Source organism: Dasypus novemcinctus, chromosome 2, assembly GCF_030445035.2.
Source record: "Dasypus novemcinctus isolate mDasNov1 chromosome 2, mDasNov1.1.hap2, whole genome shotgun sequence".
NCBI lineage: Eukaryota > Metazoa > Chordata > Mammalia > Cingulata > Dasypodidae > Dasypus > Dasypus novemcinctus.
The window spans coordinates 150,500,224-150,518,985 of NC_080674.1; the positions used below are offsets into that span (position 1 = coordinate 150,500,224).

General features: G+C 46.0%; 1 protein-coding gene across 4 annotated transcripts in view; it reads left to right on the top strand.

Moving 5' to 3' along the window:
* Positions 1-18,762, top strand: part of ARHGAP26 (Rho GTPase activating protein 26) — a 1,052,546-nt gene that overhangs the window by 29,344 nt on the left and 1,004,440 nt on the right. The window contains exon 1 of one of the 4 annotated variants that reach the window (XM_071210395.1): positions 3,709-3,826. The exons of the other annotated variants lie outside the window; for them this stretch is intronic. The gene's annotated coding sequence lies outside the window, so the exon portion shown is untranslated. Of the gene's footprint in view, positions 1-3,708; positions 3,827-18,762 lie in introns of those variants that run through there. 4 annotated transcript variants of the gene reach the window in all.

Consider the following 18,762-nt stretch of genomic DNA (forward strand, 5'->3'; position numbering starts at 1 on the left):
GTTGTTTTTTTTTTAAGATTTATTTACTTTATTTTTATTTATTTATCCCCCAACCTCACCCAGATGGTTTTCTCATCTGTCTACTCACTGTTTGCTCGCCATCTCCAGGAAGCACCGGGAACCAAACCTGTGACCTCCTACATGGGAAGCGAGTGCCCAATGGCCTGAGCCAATTCTGCTCCATGCAAACTGTGGCATCTGCTGGCTTGTGGCATCTGCTTGTTTAGGTGTCTGCTCGTTGCGGTGGCATGGTGTCTAGCTTCTTGCAACGGGTGCAGTGTCTGTTTGTCTTCTTTGGGAAACATCAGAACCTGAACCCAGGACCCTCCGTGTGGTAGGCAGGTGCCCAACTGGTTGAACCACATCTGCTTCCCTGGAGTGAAGTTTTTTTGTTTTTTCTTTTAAAGATTTATTTATTTTTTATTTGTTTCTCTCCCCTTCCCCCCCCAATTGTCTGCTCTGTGTGTCCATTTGCTGTGTGTTCTTCTGTGCCCGCTTGTCAGTGACACCAGAAATCTGTGTCTCTTTTTGTTGTGTCATCTTGCTGAGTCAGCTCTCCGTGTCTGTGGTGCCACTCCTGGGCAGGCTGTGCTTTTTTCTCACATGGGACAGCTCTCCTTGCAGGGCGCACTCCTTGTGCGTGGGGCCCCCCTATGCAGGGGACACCTCTGCATGGCACAGCTCTCCTTGGCATGCATCAGCACTGCACATGGGCCAGCACACCACACAAGTCAGGAGTCCCTGGGTTTGAACCCTGGACCTCCCATATGGTAGGCCGACGCTCTATCAGTTGAGCCAAATACACTTCCCTGGAGTGAAGTTTTGATACGTGCTATGACATGGGTGAATCTTGAAAACGTCATGCTGAGTGAAATAAGCCAGACACAAAAGACCACATATTATATGATTCCATTTATATGAAATGCCCAGAATAGGTAAATCCGTAGAAACAGCAAATAGATTTATGGTTGACAGGGTCTGTGGGAGTGGGGAAGGGGAGTGATTGCTAATGGGTATGGGGTTCCTTTTTGGATGATGAAATATTCTGGAATTAGAGAGTGGTGAGGCTTACACAACTTTGTGACTACCCTAAACCAAGTGATTTTTATACTTTGGTTAAAATGGTGAATTTTATGTTCTGTAAATTTTACTTCAAGTTAAAAAAAAAAGATTCTATCATTGGCATAACCGTTCATTTTGGGCATTTGTGCTGTTTTCAGTTTTCCAAAGCTCCTAGTGCCCATGTTGCTTTCCACTTTTCTTCTTCTATCCCCGTCCCTCCCCGGGAGTCCCCCACCTCCTTCCACCATGTCAGGTGACTTAGCCTAAATTTCTGACTCCTTCCTGGGAGATGCCTGAATACAGAAGAGAAGGCAGTGCAACCCCAGGGGTTCAGCGCACAGGCACTGCTGTCAGACAAAATGTGGTTGGAATATCAGTCTGCTCCCTCCTAGCAGTATGACCTTGGGCCAGTTGCTTCACCTCTTTAACAGATGGAAATAATGTGCCTATCTTGCGGGGTATGTTGCGAGGCTTCTACGAGCAGAGACAGGCAGAGCAATTGGGCTGGCATATTAAGCACACGTTAGGGCCTGGATACTTAGAGGCTGAGATCTGGGGTTGCTGGACTTGATCTACAGATGAATTGAATTTGGCCTGCATAGTGTTAGTTTTTTACAAAATGAATTGCTGACATTTAAAAATTGGGCATTTTATTTAAAAATGCATGTGACTGGACAAAATATTGGAATAGTGGTGACATAGGACCTCTGCTTCCACGTGATTGGACAGGCTGGGGCTGAGTAGCAGGTGCCCCTTTAGATGTGGCCTGAGCTCCCAGGTCTTCTGTCTTAGGCTGGGTTTCCCAGGAGCAGACCCTGAAACAGCAGAACCTGGGTTGGGAGTGGGGGAAGCAGAGCAGGAAAGGAGAAGAGGCCGAGCCAGGGTGCAACTTCATGCAAAGTGGTTTGAAGGGTGCTTGGCCCTGATCCTCTGGGGAGCTCTGGAGTGTAAATAGCACCTGAGGCAAGGTCATTGGCTGCTGAGTGGTGGTGGTAGTAGAGGGGCATAGCGTAGGAGGGTTGAAGGTTTGGGCTGATGAAAGCAGGAGCACACTGAAGCTTAGAGGAGCTCACAGAAATGGCAGAAAGGATCGTGTCTGCTATGCCTCGCTCACTCATCTATCCAGGAGGCACTTGAGTTTGCAGCCCCTGCAGCACTCGGTCCTTGTTTCAGCTGTGTAGATTGGTGTGGGTGCTGGGTTAGGACAGCAACAGCTCTTTGGTGACAGTGGTGGGGAAGGAACAGCTGGGTATCAAAACAACCCTCTTGAGGTAGACAGGAGAGCTGCTTTCATCCCCATTTTACAGAGAAGGAAACTGAGGCTCAGGGAGGTCAAGAGGCTTGCCAAGGTCACACAGCTCTGAAGTGGCAAGGTGAAGACTGGAGTGTCAGCCTTCTAACTCCTGGAGCCTTTCTTCTCCACCAGTCTATCTGTGTCTCCCCCTTTGATTCATCTCATAGAGTCCACTCTTCTCCCTGGTGCAGGACGCTGCTTCCTAAGTAAATCTATCTGTGGAAATGCAGATTAAGTGCAGAAGTTACCCAAGGTTAGCCCCAGGCAGACAGCCCTTTCTAAAGAAAGGCAGAGGAAACCAGAACTTGTTTCCTGAAAACTTCCCAGGTAGATGTTGGCTCTGGAGTAAAATGGAGGCTGAAGTTTGTTCTTTAAATCTTCCGGACTGGGCCATGTAGCCTCTGGCGGGAGGAGTGTAGTGCTGCTACACACACATTTCTGGAGTCCACAGCGGTGATCATCATACACTTTTATTTCACTGTAGGAAGACCTGAATCCCTTAAAAAAGTTGTTTACAAAAGCATGGAGTTCTTAGAATAAGATAGTTTTAAAAGAAAAAAAGCACATTTTCTGTATCAGCTCTACAGTTCATCAAAATAAAAATTAGGGTTCATTTTCATGAGTGGACCGTATATTTGGGAAAGGGGTTGTTAAAAATTAATATATTTCTGCGAATGGATTCATTTCTACATTCACAATGGGAAAAAACAAGACTCATAAAACTTTCCTGGAACACCAAGAAAAAGGAGTGATTCCCTGAAAGTATGAATTTGTAGTATTTTCTTTGCTTATTCCCAAAGTTCTTCAAGCGCTTGAGTAGTCTGTTGTGGGCTTAGTCTATTGTTGTATTAGGTTTAACATCTCTGTTTAAATTATACTTTCTCTAGCCTGTATTTCTCTGCACTCACTCTGAGCAGTGCCAGCCTGCTCTGCACTCACTGTGTCCCTGAATCCCAACAACACAGGCTGGCAGCTGCTGTGTTGTGCACTTGGACACACTACCAACCTCTGGGCTTTTGCCCTGGGCAAAATGTAGTTATTTTTACGCCAAAAGTAGTGACTAAGCGCTGAAAGGACCCCTGACAGGAAGTTAGTGGTGAGGCAGGATTTAAATCCAGGTCTGGATGACCCCAGAACACATTATTTTGCGCTACTCGGCCCTGCCTTAAATTGGCAAATAGTGCTGAACCTTTCTCTGGAGTAAGGTGCCCTCCTAGGAAGGCACCATGAAGGAGATGCTAAGAGGAGATTTACTGGGTCCTCTCCTGAAGGTACTTGTAGTCTCAGGCTGGAGTGGAAGGTCATGCTTTATTGCATAGAAACATTTATTAGTCTCTATCCTCAATTTGCAGATAAGGAAACTATGAGTCAAGGAGGTCAAGTGACTTGCTCAAGATCAAAAGCTATGCCTTGAGGAGACTTTTATTTGGCAGCTGTTGCTAGAAGCTCTCAGCATCCCAAGACACTTCTGTAAGCCATCTCATCCCTACCACTTGGGAGCTTTTTCTTTTTAATTGTAGTAACATCTATCTATATGACATGAAATTTCCTATTGTAACCATTTTTTTGTGTGTGTGGTTATTTCACTATATTACTTTTTTTTTGTCTTTATTTTTTTAATTTTTTATTATTTATTTGCCTTTATTTATTTTTTTAATGTTACATTAAAAAATTTTGAGGTCCCCATATACCCCCAACCCCCTCACCCTACTCCTTCTGTAACCATTTTTAAGTATACATTCAGTGGTATTAGTTACATTTACATTGTTATGTTACCATTAACACCATCCATTACCAAAATTTTTATTTATTTCTACCCACCCCCTCATTGTTTGTACTTGCTATGTTTTTTGACTTCTTGTTTCTTTAGGAGGCACCTGGAACTGAACCCTGGGACCTCTGATGTGGGAGGGAAGCTCCTAATCACTTGAGTCACCTCCGTTCCCTGCTTTGTTGTGTCTCTCATTATGTTCTTCCTCTTGTGTCTCTTGTTGCGTCTTCCTGTTATGTCAGCCTGCCATGCCTGCCTATTGTGCCAGCTCACTGTCTTCTTTTGGAAGCACTGGGAACCAAACCACAGACCTCCCATCTGGTAGGTGGGAGCTCACTTGCTTGAGCCACATCTGCTTCCCACCAAAACTTTTTAATCACTCAAAACAGAAACTGTACTCTTCAAGCAGCTCTAGTCTACTTACATCTCTGTGAATTTGCTTATTCTAGATATTTCATGTAAGTGGAATCATATACTCTGTAGTCTTTGGGGATTGACTTCTTTCTCTCAGCATAATGTTTTCAAGGTTCCTCCTCATTGTAGCATGTATCAGAATGTCATTCTTTTTTATGGCCAAATAGTATTCCAGTGTAGGCATATATCACACTTTGTTATCCATTCATCTGCTGATGGACATTTGGGTTGTTCCCACCTTTTGGCAATCATGAACAATGCTGCTGTGAACATTGGGGTTCACCTGAGAGCTTTTAATCCAAGACAGGTAAAGGTCAGACCTGTGCTCACAGGCCACACAGCGGCTGAGGTGCCCGTGTCTGAAGGGTTTGTTCTTACTGCTCCTGACCTGAGCAATCCAATCATGCCTGGAGACTCAGAAACAGATTTCTCCTTGAAAGATGCCTGCAGGGTCGTGGGTCCATGATTACCTGCAGTCGAACTCATTGGCTAACCTGTCTCTCTCTCCACTTCCCATGGGGAAGGGTCCCTGCTTTGGCAAAGAGACTCAGACCTCCCTGTCCCCACAGATTCTCTGGTAGGGTAGAGGTCACCGAGCCCCCAGCCTGAGCTGGGCTGTGGCCTGGGTGTCATTCTGGGCCTCTGCCCCGCTGGCTGTGTGCCCTCAGGAACGTTGCTGTGATTTAACCTCCGTATTAGTCAGTCAAGGGGGTGCTGATGCAAAATACTAGAAATCTGTTGGTTTTTATAAAGGGTATTTATTGGGGTAGTAGCTTTCAGTCACCAGGCCATAAAGTGTAAGTTGCTTCCGTCACCAAAGTCTTCCCACATGTTGAAGCAAGATGGCTGCCGACGTTCAGCCTTTCCTCTTTCTCTTAAGGCTCTGTGGTCCCAGCTTTTTCCAGTATCAGTGTAGGCCATCAGGCTCTCCAGGCTTTGTCTCTCTCCTTGGGGCTGGATTTTCTCCGGGCTCAGGCTTGCTCTTCTCCACAAGGTCAGCTAGACTATCAAGCGAATAGCTCACCTCTCTTCCCGGGGCCTCTGCTGTGTTTGTGGAGCTGTCTCTATTCCTCTGTGTTCTCCTGTATGTTTGCTTCCCGGGATCCAGCTCAAAACTCCAACAACTCTGATCTCTGCCATGTTGTTTTCTCTGTGAGTCCCTGCCCCCTTGGTGGGCAGGGACTCGATGCCCTACTCACTGGCCCAATCAAAGCCCAAGTCATAATTTAATCAAGTAAAAGTGAAACCTCTGAATTCAATATAATCTAATAGGCCTGGGGGGCGGCGTACAGACCAGTTTACAAACATAATCCAGTATCTCTTCTTGGAATTCATAAACAATATCAAACTGCCACAACCTCTCTGTGCCTCTGTTTCCACATTTGTAAAATGTGAGTGCAAATAGTCCTTCCCTCATAGAGCTGCAGGGAGCATGGAGGGCCTGTGTGTGATCAGAGCCCCTGGCACAGCCCTGGACTGTGATGAACAAAGCTGGAAGCGACTGTAGATGATATCAGGTCTCATCTCTTTAATTTCTTATTAATTGATTTAATTAATTGGCTATAACAATAACTAATAGCAAGAGCTAACGTTCATTGAGCACTTGCCATGCACCGAGCACTGTGCCAAATAGTTTTCATATATCCCTTGTTTAAAAATTCAAAGGTACAAGGGGGTGTGCTCCTTCTCACCCCGTCTCCCTCCACAGAGGCAGCCACTGTTCCCAACTTCCAGTGTATCTTTTTAGATAGCTTCTGTGTATGTACAAATACTGAAATCTCTTTCTACCCCTCTATCTAGAAATACAAGGAAACTTGAGCTCAGAAAGGCTACACAGTGAATTGTAATAATAGTTCCTATTTATTGAATTCTTCCTGTGTGTTGAACATTGCTCTGAGTACTACATGATTTTTAATCCTCGCTACAATCTCCAGTTGTTTTATTGTGTAGATGGAATCTCCAAGCTTTAGTTTATCTCAGTGTGTTCAGTGAGGGTTAAATGAGATAATCTACAAAAAAAGGGCACTTGGGAGTTCCTGATGCATTGGAACTGCAGAGGAAGGTTGCAGTTTTATGGGTGCCTGAATCATATACAATTTTTTTTTTAAGATTTTATTTATTTAGTGTCTCGTTCCCCCCCCCCCCCGGCCCGCCTCCCTGGTTGTCTGCTCTCTGTGTCCATTTGCTGTGTGTCCTTCTGTGTCCGCTTGTATTCTCATCAGGCAACCCTGGGGATCTGTGTCTCTTTTTGTTGTATCATCTTGCTGCGTCAGCTCTGTGTGTGTGTGGCGCCACTCCTTGCACAGGGGCCACTCCTTGTACAGGAAGCACCCTTATGCGGGGGCATCCCTGTGTGGGTGCGCACTCGTTGTGCACAGCAGCACTGCATGTGGGCCAGCTCACCACACGAGCCCTGAGGCCCTGGGTATCGAACCCTTGGACCTCCTATATGGTAGGCAGACGCTCTGTCTGTTGAGCCACATCCACTTCCTTATCATATACAATTTGAAGGCTATCTTTAAGATAAATAGTTCACAATTATGAATACAATAATAAGAATGCAAGTGGCTCTTTATTTAGAATGAGAGAAGAACTACAATAATTTACACAGTTTAAAAGCTAACATTATTCAAACACTATAAAATCCAGAAGAATAACAAAAATACTTTTATTAATTAACTGCCTGATGCACCTCTATACTACATTTTATTCTTATGCTTTTTGCTTCTTATGCTTTGATCATTTTGTCATATGATTTTCTAAAATAATTTTGTATATGGAGAATCAAAACTAAGTCTTTTCTCTAGTGTTGTTGATAAAAAATTTTTTTAATGTATTTTAAAAATTTATTTATTTCTCTTGTGTGGGCTGTGTCTGTTTGCTGTGTGCTGGTGTTCTTTTTCAGGAGCCACTGGGAACCGACCCAGGGACCTCGCATGTGAGAAGGAGGCACCTAATCGCTTGAACCACCTCTGCTCCCTGTTTTTGTTTTTTATTGTTGATAGTTTGAAGGCAAGAAGTGAGAAAATTCACACATAGAGATATTGTGTGTAATATTACATGTTTGTGTCCCACAAATGGGAATATTGATAAATTCTACTTTGTGTGATTCTCATAAAAAATGAAAAAGATACTCTGGCACATTATAGTTGTGTGTATGTGTTTTTGAGTATTTTTCTGACAGAAGAGAACGTCCTCTTTTACTAAGGGAGATTAGAATTTTCCAGATCTAATCACTGGAAGCATTTTTCACAGGCTGGGATCGTGTGTTAAACCTCCCCTCTCCTCACACACTTCAGTGCGGGGTGCTGGGGGCACTGGGGGCCCTGGGAGCTGTGGCCTCTTCTGTGGTGTCAGCGGCTGGGTGAGGGGGCACTGGGGTAGCAGGAGAGTCCTGGGAGCCGTGCCTGCCCTCAGCGTCAGCAAGAACTCAGCTCAAACCACACAAAACATCCCACTAAACTCAGACTCGACGCACCCAACTGCCCCGTGGCTGGGTGCCCCGGATGCCCACAGCTGCTCTGACACCCACAGCAGGGAGGAGGGACAGAGGGAAACTGGGGTGGAGACATAGCTCCTTCATGTTGTGGTACAAGGCTTAGTTTGGGCAAACTGGAGAGAAACATAGGATCATGTGAACGCATTTCTTTCTATCCCAGGGCTCTGGAAGGGACTGGTGCAAGTGAGAGATCCTGAAGCTTCTGCTAATACCAGTGGCTTCCGCTGAGCCTGCCTCTGGTCAGCTATCACTGTTTCTCAGGGTTGAGAGCCGTGGCCTTGCCAGCCTGGTAATTACCTGGCAATTACCCACCGTAAACCCCACTCCTGGTAGGAAGCCCCTTACTATTAACAGTAGCTACTTCTCTGGGAATGTAAACCCCATGAGAGCCAGGACTGGCCTGGTTGCTTATTGCCATATGCGCAACATGTAGAGCATCTGGTCAGGACTCAACAGATAACTTGTGCTGTGGATTGGATGAAATTCTGGGTATTGGGTGTTTGGCCCCAGGCTCTTTGAGAAAAGGAAACTGAGGCACAGCCAGCCTCAGCGCCTTGACTTGAAGCCAAGTGTGACTGGCTCCAAAGTCCCTTTCCTGTACAATGCACTGCCTCCGTGAGACCCGGGCCTCTGGTCCCTCCCGCAGGCCCTCCTCGAGAGTTGAAGAGACGGGGAGGCTGGGCTCCCTTCTGAGTGCCTGAATTGTTCCCTCCGCTGTGGACTTGAGCCTGGGTCTCTGGAAATCATCCCTGGAATTCGCTCTGATCTGTCGAATCCACTGTTCCAGAGACTCGCTTGTCTCTACCCCCAAGACCCCAGCCTGGGTCTCTGGGAGGCAAGGAGACAGAGGTACAAAGGTGAATGGTTCTGAGCCATAAAATTGTGAGTCTGAAAAACAAGCGTGGAAGATGGATGGCTTTGGGGCTTGCGGAGCTTAGCAGGGGCAGCCTTCGGAATTAGTGACATTCCTGCCTGACGACTCGGGAGGCCCCCTCAAGAACCAAGACCCCAGTCGTGGCTCCTCTTGCATCCAAGGGGCCCTCAAGCCAAGCGAGAGGTTACTTGTGTTGTGAAGCCTTGGAGCGTAGGCCGGAGGGGCCGCCGCAGTCCGTGATCATCTTGTCTTTCCATGACCAGAGCCACAGTCCAGGGATGGCTGCAGGCGGCTGCAGCTGACCTCTCAGCCAGACAAGCCGAGCCGGCGACAAGACCCCAGGCCGGCGCTCCCAGCCTCTTTGCCCCGCTTCTGCTCTGCCTGGTGCAGTTTTCCAGCCGCGCTCTAAACTGGCTTCCACCTCTGTTTTACTTAGAAGCTGCCCAGGTGGGGTGGGCCTGTGCCTGGGATGTTCCCCATTTCTACAGGGGAGCTCAGAGAAAGGACAAGGGTCTCACTTCCGCCCGTTGTTTAACGACACAACCGGGATGTAGCAGTCTCTGCTTCCAGTCTGAGTCCCTCGAGCCCTGGGATAATATTTATATACAAATGCTGGCTCTGAGCTCCACCCAGGAAAACACCAGCTGCTGTTGAAAATCTTTTTGCATGTGATAGAAAGCAGACTGGCTGGGCCTCACGCAGGCCTCCTCAAGCTTTTCTGGAGGATATTAGGGAATGGCAAGTGAGTTTGATTTGTAGTTTTCAGAGACATCCCAGGGCTGTGTCCAGGCAACTGAAGGCCTGTCAAAGAGTCGAACATGTCTAATTCCATTTAGAAGAGACAAAGGGATTAGGCGTCCCTGGGACTTTTAACAAATGCATTGTTGGTGGTTTTGATTTAGGTTTCTTTTAGGGAAGGTGCGTGCAGACGTGAGGGTGCCAAAGATTCAAGCAGCTAGTGTTTTGGGGATGCTTGTAGAAAGGCACTCATAAACCCATCGGCAGGGAGATAAATTAGCGAAGCCTTTTGGAGGGAAATTTGGCAACTTTTATACAAATGAGTATGGCTTTTGATGTGGCAATATAATGCCTTGGAAACTATCCCAGAGTAATACTCGTACATGTGTACAAAACCTACGTTCAAAATCCTTTCTGCAGCAAAAAAATAGAAAATCAACGGCCAGGGGACTGGCTCTGTGAATTATGGTTTGTCCAAACAATGGGATGTTATGGTATTTCATTAAATAGATGACAATGGCCAGCACTCAGAGAGTACTTACTATGTACAGATTATTCTAAGCGCCTTTCATGTTTTGTAGTTAGTATTAACTCAGTTGAATCCTCACATCAATCCTTTGATTCCTAGAGCTTTATAGATCAGAAACCTGAGGCACAGTGATGTTAAGTAACTTGCCTAAGGTCACAGAGCTAGAAAGTGGGGGAGCTGGGCTTAGACCTTCTGGCCCCAGGGTCTATACTCTTAGCCAATACACCACTGCCCAATGTACAGGTCTGGAAAAATGGCCTTGACTTGTTCGTGGAAAAATTTAAGTAGCAGAGCAGTCGAGTGTGATCTTATTTATGTAAAAAGAAAATCATGTGTGTGTGTATGTGCACGTGAATATATCATGTACATAAATTTGTAAAAGCAAAGCTCTGGAGGAATGTATGTCCAATCAGCAGTTCCCTCTTCAGAAGGATGTGAGATAGGGACTTGTAAAGAAGATGTTTTACTTTTTTATCTAGATATAGTTTTATATTTTCTTGAGCAGGCACTTTTTGAAATTTTAGATAAAGTAAGCTGGAGCATACTATCAAGGTTAGAATAGTAATAATAATGAAAATTAATAATAATTCCATTTCATTTCTAAATAGTGCTTTAGAAAGGAGAGACTTCCTATAATCATGGGCTCAGAGTGACCCTTGTGATTAACCCCAAAGTAAAAGATGTGGCGCCAAACCTAATACAAGGCCTGGCGATAAATTAGTTGAGGGTAGACGGAGGAATTGTTCTTCGGAGTGGCTGGAACTCAACCTGGGATAATTACCCTTATCCTCATTACCCTCTAAAATCTTGCCTCCTCCTAGAAGCCTTGGCTCAGAACTTGGAAGAGTAACGGTGGTTTTCTTGACAGACGACCTTTCCACATTCCACATCCTCAGTCTCCCTGGCATTTCATGTTTTCACTTAATGCATTATTGCACTTCATATCAATACTTAACTTGGGGCTTGTTTAACCACTGTCCCTACAGGTCATCCTGTAAAAATAGACTCATGCATTACATTTGTAGGTGCTTTACACTTTGCAAATGTTATTCATTATATCAATTAATTGGGACTTGTACCTTATCACCTCAGCGCACTTGGTACAACCTGTCTTTCAGAGTTAAACCAAGTAGGGGCTTAAGAGAGGATTTGATGAGGAAAATGAGAATGATGGGCTATCAGAATTTTAATCCTTATTTTTAAAACCCAGTATTTAAATATTGACCTCAGTATTTGAATATCACTTGATATGTGACCCATCACAGAGAATGTAGAAGATTAGCAATAATAATTTTCCTTATTGTGTCAGGTCAAAAAGCGCTTTATTTTAATTTTGGCAGCAAGTTTAGAAATAATTTTTATCTCTCATTTTCTCCGTAAGTAAGCTGAGCCTCAGGGAAGTTAAACAGGTGGAACTGGGGAGTGAATTTCTCACCCAAGTCTGTCTTTCTGCAGGGTCTGTATGTTAAGCCTCTTAACAGAGGAAATAATAAAGAAATGGAGAAAAGTATCATTCAAATTCCACCTCCCTAACATCCTTTTAGCCATTTAGGTTATCAGAGGATATGTAAAATGTTTATATTCTGCTTTTTTTTTTTCTCTAGCTCATCATCATCACTTCCGTGTTGCTTCATAACTGTCATTTTAAATGATTGCATACTATTCGAGTAGAGTGGTGTCCTAGGGAGAGATTCCTGGAAATGGAATCAGTGGGTCTAAGAGTACAAATGTTCTTAGATACGTATTGCTAAATAGCTTCTAAAAGAGCTGTATTAATTTACACTCCAACCAGCAGTTTTGAGAGTATAATTTTTATCACACTCTTGCTGGCATTAGTTGTTAAAAAAAGAAAACAAACAAAATCCTACTTGTTTGCTAGTATATATTAAACCATTAACAGTGGTTAGTTTTGGAGAGTGAGATGGAGAGGGTGGGGAGTTGGGACGTCCATTTGTCAGTTTATCTAATTTAGTGGTATTAAAAATATTTTACTATACAAGCTCAAAAGAATTGAAAACATGTTGTCAAACAAATACATGTACAAATATATCCACAGTAGTTCTATTCGCAGTAGGCAAAAGGTGGAAGCAGCCCAAATATCCATCAAGAAATGAATGGATAAACAAATTGTATGTACATAAAATGAAATAGTATTCAGTCTTTTTTTTCTCCTTAAAGATTTATTTTTTTATTTATTTCTGTCTCCTTCCCCGCCTACCCCCGTTGTCTACTCTCTGTGTCCATTCCCTGTGTGTTCTTCTTTGTCTGCTTACATTCTTGTCAGCGGCACCAGGAATCTGTGTCTCTTTTTTGTTGCTCGCTGCGTCAGCTCTCCATGTGTGCGGTGCCACTCCTGGGCGGGTTGCACTTTCTTCACACAGGGCAGCTCTCCTTGCGGGGCGTACTTCTTGCACATGGGGCTCCCCTACATGGGGACACCCCTGTTTGGCACGGCACTCCTTGAGTGCGGCAGCACTGTGCGTGGGCCAGCTCCACACAGGTCTGGAGGCCCTGGGTTTGAACCCTGGACTTCCCATGTGGTAGGCGGACGCTCTATCAGTTGAGCCAAGTCCACTTACAAGTATTCAGTCTTAAAAAGGAATGTAGTACTGATACGTGTTTCAACACAGCTGAACTTCTAAAACACTATGCTAAGTAAAATAAAAGCTCACAAATTGTATGACTCTCCATATGAAATACCCAGAATAGGTAAATCTGTGGAGACAGAAAGCAGATTAATGGTTGCCAGGGGCTGGGCGGGGGTAAGGAGGATGGCGGTGGGGAAAAGCAGCTTAATGGGTACTTGTTTAGGATGGAAATATTTTAGAATTAGATAGAAGTGGTGGTTACATAATCTTGTGAATATACCAAATGCCACTGAATGTTCACTTTTAAATGGTTAATTTTATGTTATGTGCATTTCACCCCTATAAATTTATAAAATATATAGGCATGTATTAACTTTCATAATATATAGTAAACATTTTACTTTGATATAATTTCTCTTATAGAAAAATAACAAAAATGGTACAAAGAATTCCCTGTATACCCTTTGTAATATATTTCTTAAAAGATGAAATAAAGAAAACATCCCCCAAATGTCAGTCCTTACATCAGCAACAGGCCTGTAAATCACGGTTTCTTAAGAGATGGCTAGGCCTCAAGAGCAACTCGGGAAATTGCTTATTAAAAATGCAGACTCAGGTCTGAGCAAAATCTATTGAATCAGAATGTTTGTGGGTGAGCCTGATTCTGAGGCTGAGAACCATTGCAGAAAAGGTTCTTCCTTTTTATTTTATTCCCTCCAGCAATAATGTGGCTTCTTTACTTTGAAAACCCTCCAGTGTGCAAGAGTTGGGAAAAGTGAGTGAAATCTGAGCCCCTCTGTCCTTTTCACACTTTGGGCTGCTACTGCTCTGCTGCAGCCGAGCTGCCTGTATGTTGTTTTCTCACGAGCCTGCCCTGTCCTTAGTCTAGAAAAGGCCACTGCTGTGGCGGCCGGGCCCAGAGCGCAGGTGTGGACGTTGTGTCTTCCCTCCCCGCCCCCGCCCCGTCCTGGATGTGCTGGGCCGGGGCTCCGGGCTCCCTTTGGAGGGGCCCTGTTTTGGCTCCAGGTCCTCCTGCTGTTTCTTTTGTGTGGTGCTGATGCTTTGCCGTGGACAGTTTGTTTCCCTTGGACACTGAGGTCATGTGTGGTAGGTGGTGGCCATTTGCCAGGCCCTGTTGGTCGCCTCGGTGGGTCGGCCGCGGCCCGGGCCCTCGCCTGCCCCTCCTGCTTTCCTCCCCTTGGCCTCAGCGTCCACCCTCCTCTGCATCGCTGGAGGCATTCTTTCCAAAGGGCACATCTGACCATGTCACTCAGCAACTTAACTTAGTGACTTAAAGGCTGTCAAAAAGGACAGTGGGAGACAGACAGGAGAGTGGAGAGCCAGATTGTGGAGAGCTCTGAATTTAAGGTGAAGGAAGTTAAAAAAAAATTTCATGTTTTTTGTCTTAAGTTTATCGTTTTCTATGTTTAAAAAAATGAGTACACCACACCAAGTGTCAACACTGTTTACCTTGTGTGTTGTGTTTGTGTATGAGGGGGTGGGTGGTAAAAGGGACATCATGAGGGGTACTTTTTACATTCTATTTCCATAAAGTTTGACTTTCTTTTGTTATTTTTAGAAGCTTGTATTACTTTGCAATGGGAAAAAAACAACAACAAAAAATCCAATACATAGTTAATATAGAAAATTTGACAAAAAGTAGAGGGGAAAAAAGTTGCCACTAGTTCCACTAGTTAAATAAAGCTCCTGTGGGCACTTGAGGTGGAATCGCGGGAGGACATGGGCAGGCCCTAGAGGACCACCTCTGGTTCAGAGCCCGTCTTTCCCCCTTCAGAGCTGCCGGCAGCACTGGGCAGCTTCATTATCCTCTTGGAGCCTCAGTTTTCTCATTGGTAAAGTGGGGATAAAAATAGATTCTAACTGATAGGCTTGCTGTGACGATTAAATGAGATAAGAATGTAGAGCAGTTAGCAGTACTGTCTGTTCTTTTTTAAATTTAATCCCTCCCCCAACTGTGGCTTTCTTGCTGTCTGCTCTATGTGTCCCTTAGCTGCGTGCTCTTCTGTGTTTTTACTTGTCTCCCTTTTTGGTTGCGTCACCCTGCTGAGTCGGCTTTCCACGGCGCTTGCGCCGGCAGCGCTCTGTGGGGCTTGCGGGCGAGCCTGCCCCAGGATGTGAACCCAGGGCCTCCCATATGGTAGACTGGAGCCCAGCTGATCAAGCCACGGCCGCTTCCCCTGTCCTTTTTTAATCTTGTGCATTTCCTTTCTTTTTTTTTTTCACTCTATGTAGATTTTTTTTTTTTAAAGATATATTTTATTTATTTCTCTCCCCTTCCCCCCCACCCCATTTTCTGCTCTCTGTGTCCATTCTCTGTGTGTTCTTCTGTGTCTACTTGCATTCTTGTCAGCGGCACCCAGAATCTGTGTCTCTTTTTGTTGTGTCATCTTGCTGCATCAGCTCTCTGTATGTGTGGTGCCACTCCTGGGTGGGCTGAGCTTTTTTCATGTGGGGTGGCTCAATGCAGGGTGCACTCCTTGTGCAAGGGGCTCCCCTACGCAGGGACACACCTGTGTGGCACAGCACTCCTGGCGTGCGGCAGTGCTACACATGGGCCAGCTCACTACATGGGTCAGGGGGCCCTGGGTTTGAACCCTGGACCCCCCATGTGGTAGGTAGATGCTCTATCAGTTAAGCCACATCTGCTTCCCTCTGTGTAGTTTTTTTGTTTTCACATAGTTGTGGTCATACTGTCTATATAATTTTATTTCCTGCTTGTCTTAAGCTTAGCATTGTAGAACAAGCATTTGCCATGTTATTTTCATCTTCAAAACATACATTTTTAAAAAGATATTTATTTATTTGATTGATTGATGATTGATTTCTCCTCCCCCCCGGTTGTTTGTGCTCACTGTCTCTGCTCTCTGTGTTTGTTCATGGTGTGCTTGCCTTCTTTTTGGGAGGCACCGGGAATTGAACCTGGGACCTCCCATGTGGAAGGTGGGCACCGAACTGCTTGAGCCACATCTGCTTCCCATAAACATACATTTTATTGGTTGCATTATACCAACATGAATGAAGATATCAGAATTTAGGGGAAGCGGACTTGGCCCAGTGGTTATGGCATCCGTCTACCACATGGGAGGTCCACAGTTCAAACCCCGGGCCTCCTTGACCCGTGTGCAGCTGGCCCATGCGCAGTGCTAATGCACGTAAGGAGTGCCGTGCCATGCAGGGGTGTCCCCCACATAGGGGAGCCCCATGTGCAAGGAGTGAGCCCCGTAAGGAGAGCTGCCCAGCGTGAAAGAAAGTGCAGCCTGCCTAGGAATGGTGCCGCACACACAGAGAGCTGACACAGCAAGATGACGCAACAAAAAGAAACACAGATTCCCGTGCTGCTGACAACAACAGAAGCGGACAAAAAGAACACTCAGCAAATAGACACAGAGAACAGACAACTGGGGTGGGGGGGCAAGGGAAGAGAAATAAATAAATAAATATTAAAAAAAAAAGATTTTAGTTTACCATTTCCTTATTGTTGGCGATAGAGGTTATTCCAGCTTATCATTGCTATAGATGGCCTCCGGCATGAACGTCTATGTATGTAAACTGTCACCAGCACTTCCCTCCTTGTCCCACTTGCTGCCAATATGGGACCATTTCCTTGGGAAAAATTCTTAGGAAGGGCATTATGGGAAGCGGATGTAGCTCAACTGATAGAGTGTCTGCCTACCATATAGGACGTCCAGGGTTCTAACCCAGGGCCTTCTGACCCATGTGGTGAGCTGGCCCATGTGCAGTGCCGCCACGCACAAGGAGAGCCGTGCCACGCACAAGGAGTGCTGTGCCACACAGGGGTGTCCCCCACATAGGGGAGCCCCATGTGCAAAGAGTGTACCCTGCAAGGAGAGCCGCCCTGCGTGAAAAAAGCACAGCCTGCCCACACTGCACACATGGAGAGCTGACGCAGCAAGATGACGCAACAAAAAGAGACAGATTCCTGGTGCCACTGAGCATGCAAGCAGACACAGAAGAGCACACAGTGAATGGACACAAGAGAGTAGACAACCAGGGTGGGGGGAGGGGGGAGTGGAGAGAAATAAAATAAATCTTTAAAAAAATATCTATATATTTAAAAAAAAAAAAAAAAAGAAAGGGCATTATGAAGTCAAATGCTATAAACACTTATTAAGGTTTCTGACAATTCCTGCCAAACTGGTTTCTGTGAAATCTGCGCCACTATATTTTCAAGGCAGTGGATGAGACTCAGACAGAAGGACCTGGGTTTTATTTAGCTGTGGGGGCATTAGACAGGTTTGGAGGACTCACTTGGATCTGGGTGTCGATGGACTCACCGGGCAGCAGTTGGGAGGGGGGTGGGCAGGGTCACTGTCAGGTTACTGTGATGGTAAAGGTTGGGGGCACTGTCCCAGGGTGATGGTGCCATACTATCCATGAATCTGCCCCCTCCGCAGGGCAACGAGGGGTTCTATCTACAGGACAAGGTGGCCCTGTGGTCACAATCTATTTTCTCCATGAGTTGCTCCACATATGTAAGCACATGCCTTCTCACACTCGCATAAGTAGCTTCATGTTGTTTCCATCTGCAATGAAAATGACAAGGACTCTTCAGCTTTAGGGATCACAGTAAAGGATAGTGAATACGTGTGTGAGCCTTAGTGTCAGCCTGCCTGGACCGGCACCCCAACTCTGTCGCTGATCCTGAGCCTCAGTTTCCCCATCTAGGAAGTCATGCCTACCTCCTAGGATTAAATAATGTATATTCAGTGCTTGACTCAGAATAGGTGTTAATAAGTATTAGGCATTTTTCTTATCTGTACCTCTTTCTAAATTAAGGCCTCTGGTTGAGAGAAACGGAGTCAACAACCTCTTGAGTCACCACTTTCCTCCTATATAACCGCAGTAGGGGGGTCAGTATTAGGGAGCAAAACCAGGAAGGCCACCCCCACTTGGTTAAGCCATGTTCCCAAAGGCTGTATTCACTGATTGGCCTTGTGTGTATTTTCTTTGGAGTAATGTCTATTCAAGTGCTTTGCTCATTTTAAAATTGCGTTTGTCTTTGGATGTGGAGTTGTAAGAGCTCTTTCTGTGTCCTGAAACTGTGGAGATGGAGGGAAGGAGAAAGGGGAGGCTGCCGTGGCGGGCGACCAACGTCAAGGGACTGCTGGTGTCAAGCCAGGACGGCTCCTGGCACACACGTGGGCGGGTCATCCCAGCACGGTGCTGGTGGGGACGGGGAGAGAAGGGCGAGAACGAGACCCCTGCAGCATCATGAAGGGCTTGCTTTTCTTTTTGTTGTTGTTCAGCAAACCCACCTGGGAGCTCATTTCCCCTGGAACATCAAGGGATTGACTTCCAGAAATAAGACCCACCTGGGGAGAGCCTTAAGTGCCTCCCAAGGAGCAAGGGTGAGGACACTTAAGTATATTCCAGATTACTAGGGCGTGAGAGGAGGGGGCTGGCCTTGGGGTGAGGGCCGAGTGGAGTCAACTCTTCCCAATCCTGGTTAGTTTTCCACCCTTAAGAACAAACCTCTCTTGGCTTGTCAGGAAGGAGAGACAGCCCTCCGTGGACAAGGGGCGGCCGGTTCCTGCATCTGCCTCAGGTACCGTCCTGCTCCTGGCGGGGCGGGCAATGGGTGTCTCTGTGTCCAGTGTGCCCCAGATGGAGGCCGAGGGGGGCACAGTGACCGCTCAGGCCGCAGGCCTGCGGACAGGGTGGTCAGCAGCCGATCCTTCCTCTTCCAGCCCTTTCAAAGCATTTTAAAATCGGATTAGCCTTTCAACAAACACTTGAAGAGGCGGGGAGGGCTGGGGAAGAGCCTCTGTCGGTTTACTCTTCCTTTATGTGGAAATCTACATGGGCTGTCCTGCTCTCCTCTGGTGCCCCCACCTCCCAGCCCTGCCCCTGGCCCCCAGGCCTTTGGGTCAGCTGAACCCTCTTTCCCTCCAGGAGCACAGCTTTGAGGAAGAGGGCTCCGCCGCTCACGTGGACCGGTGGAGGCTTCAGAA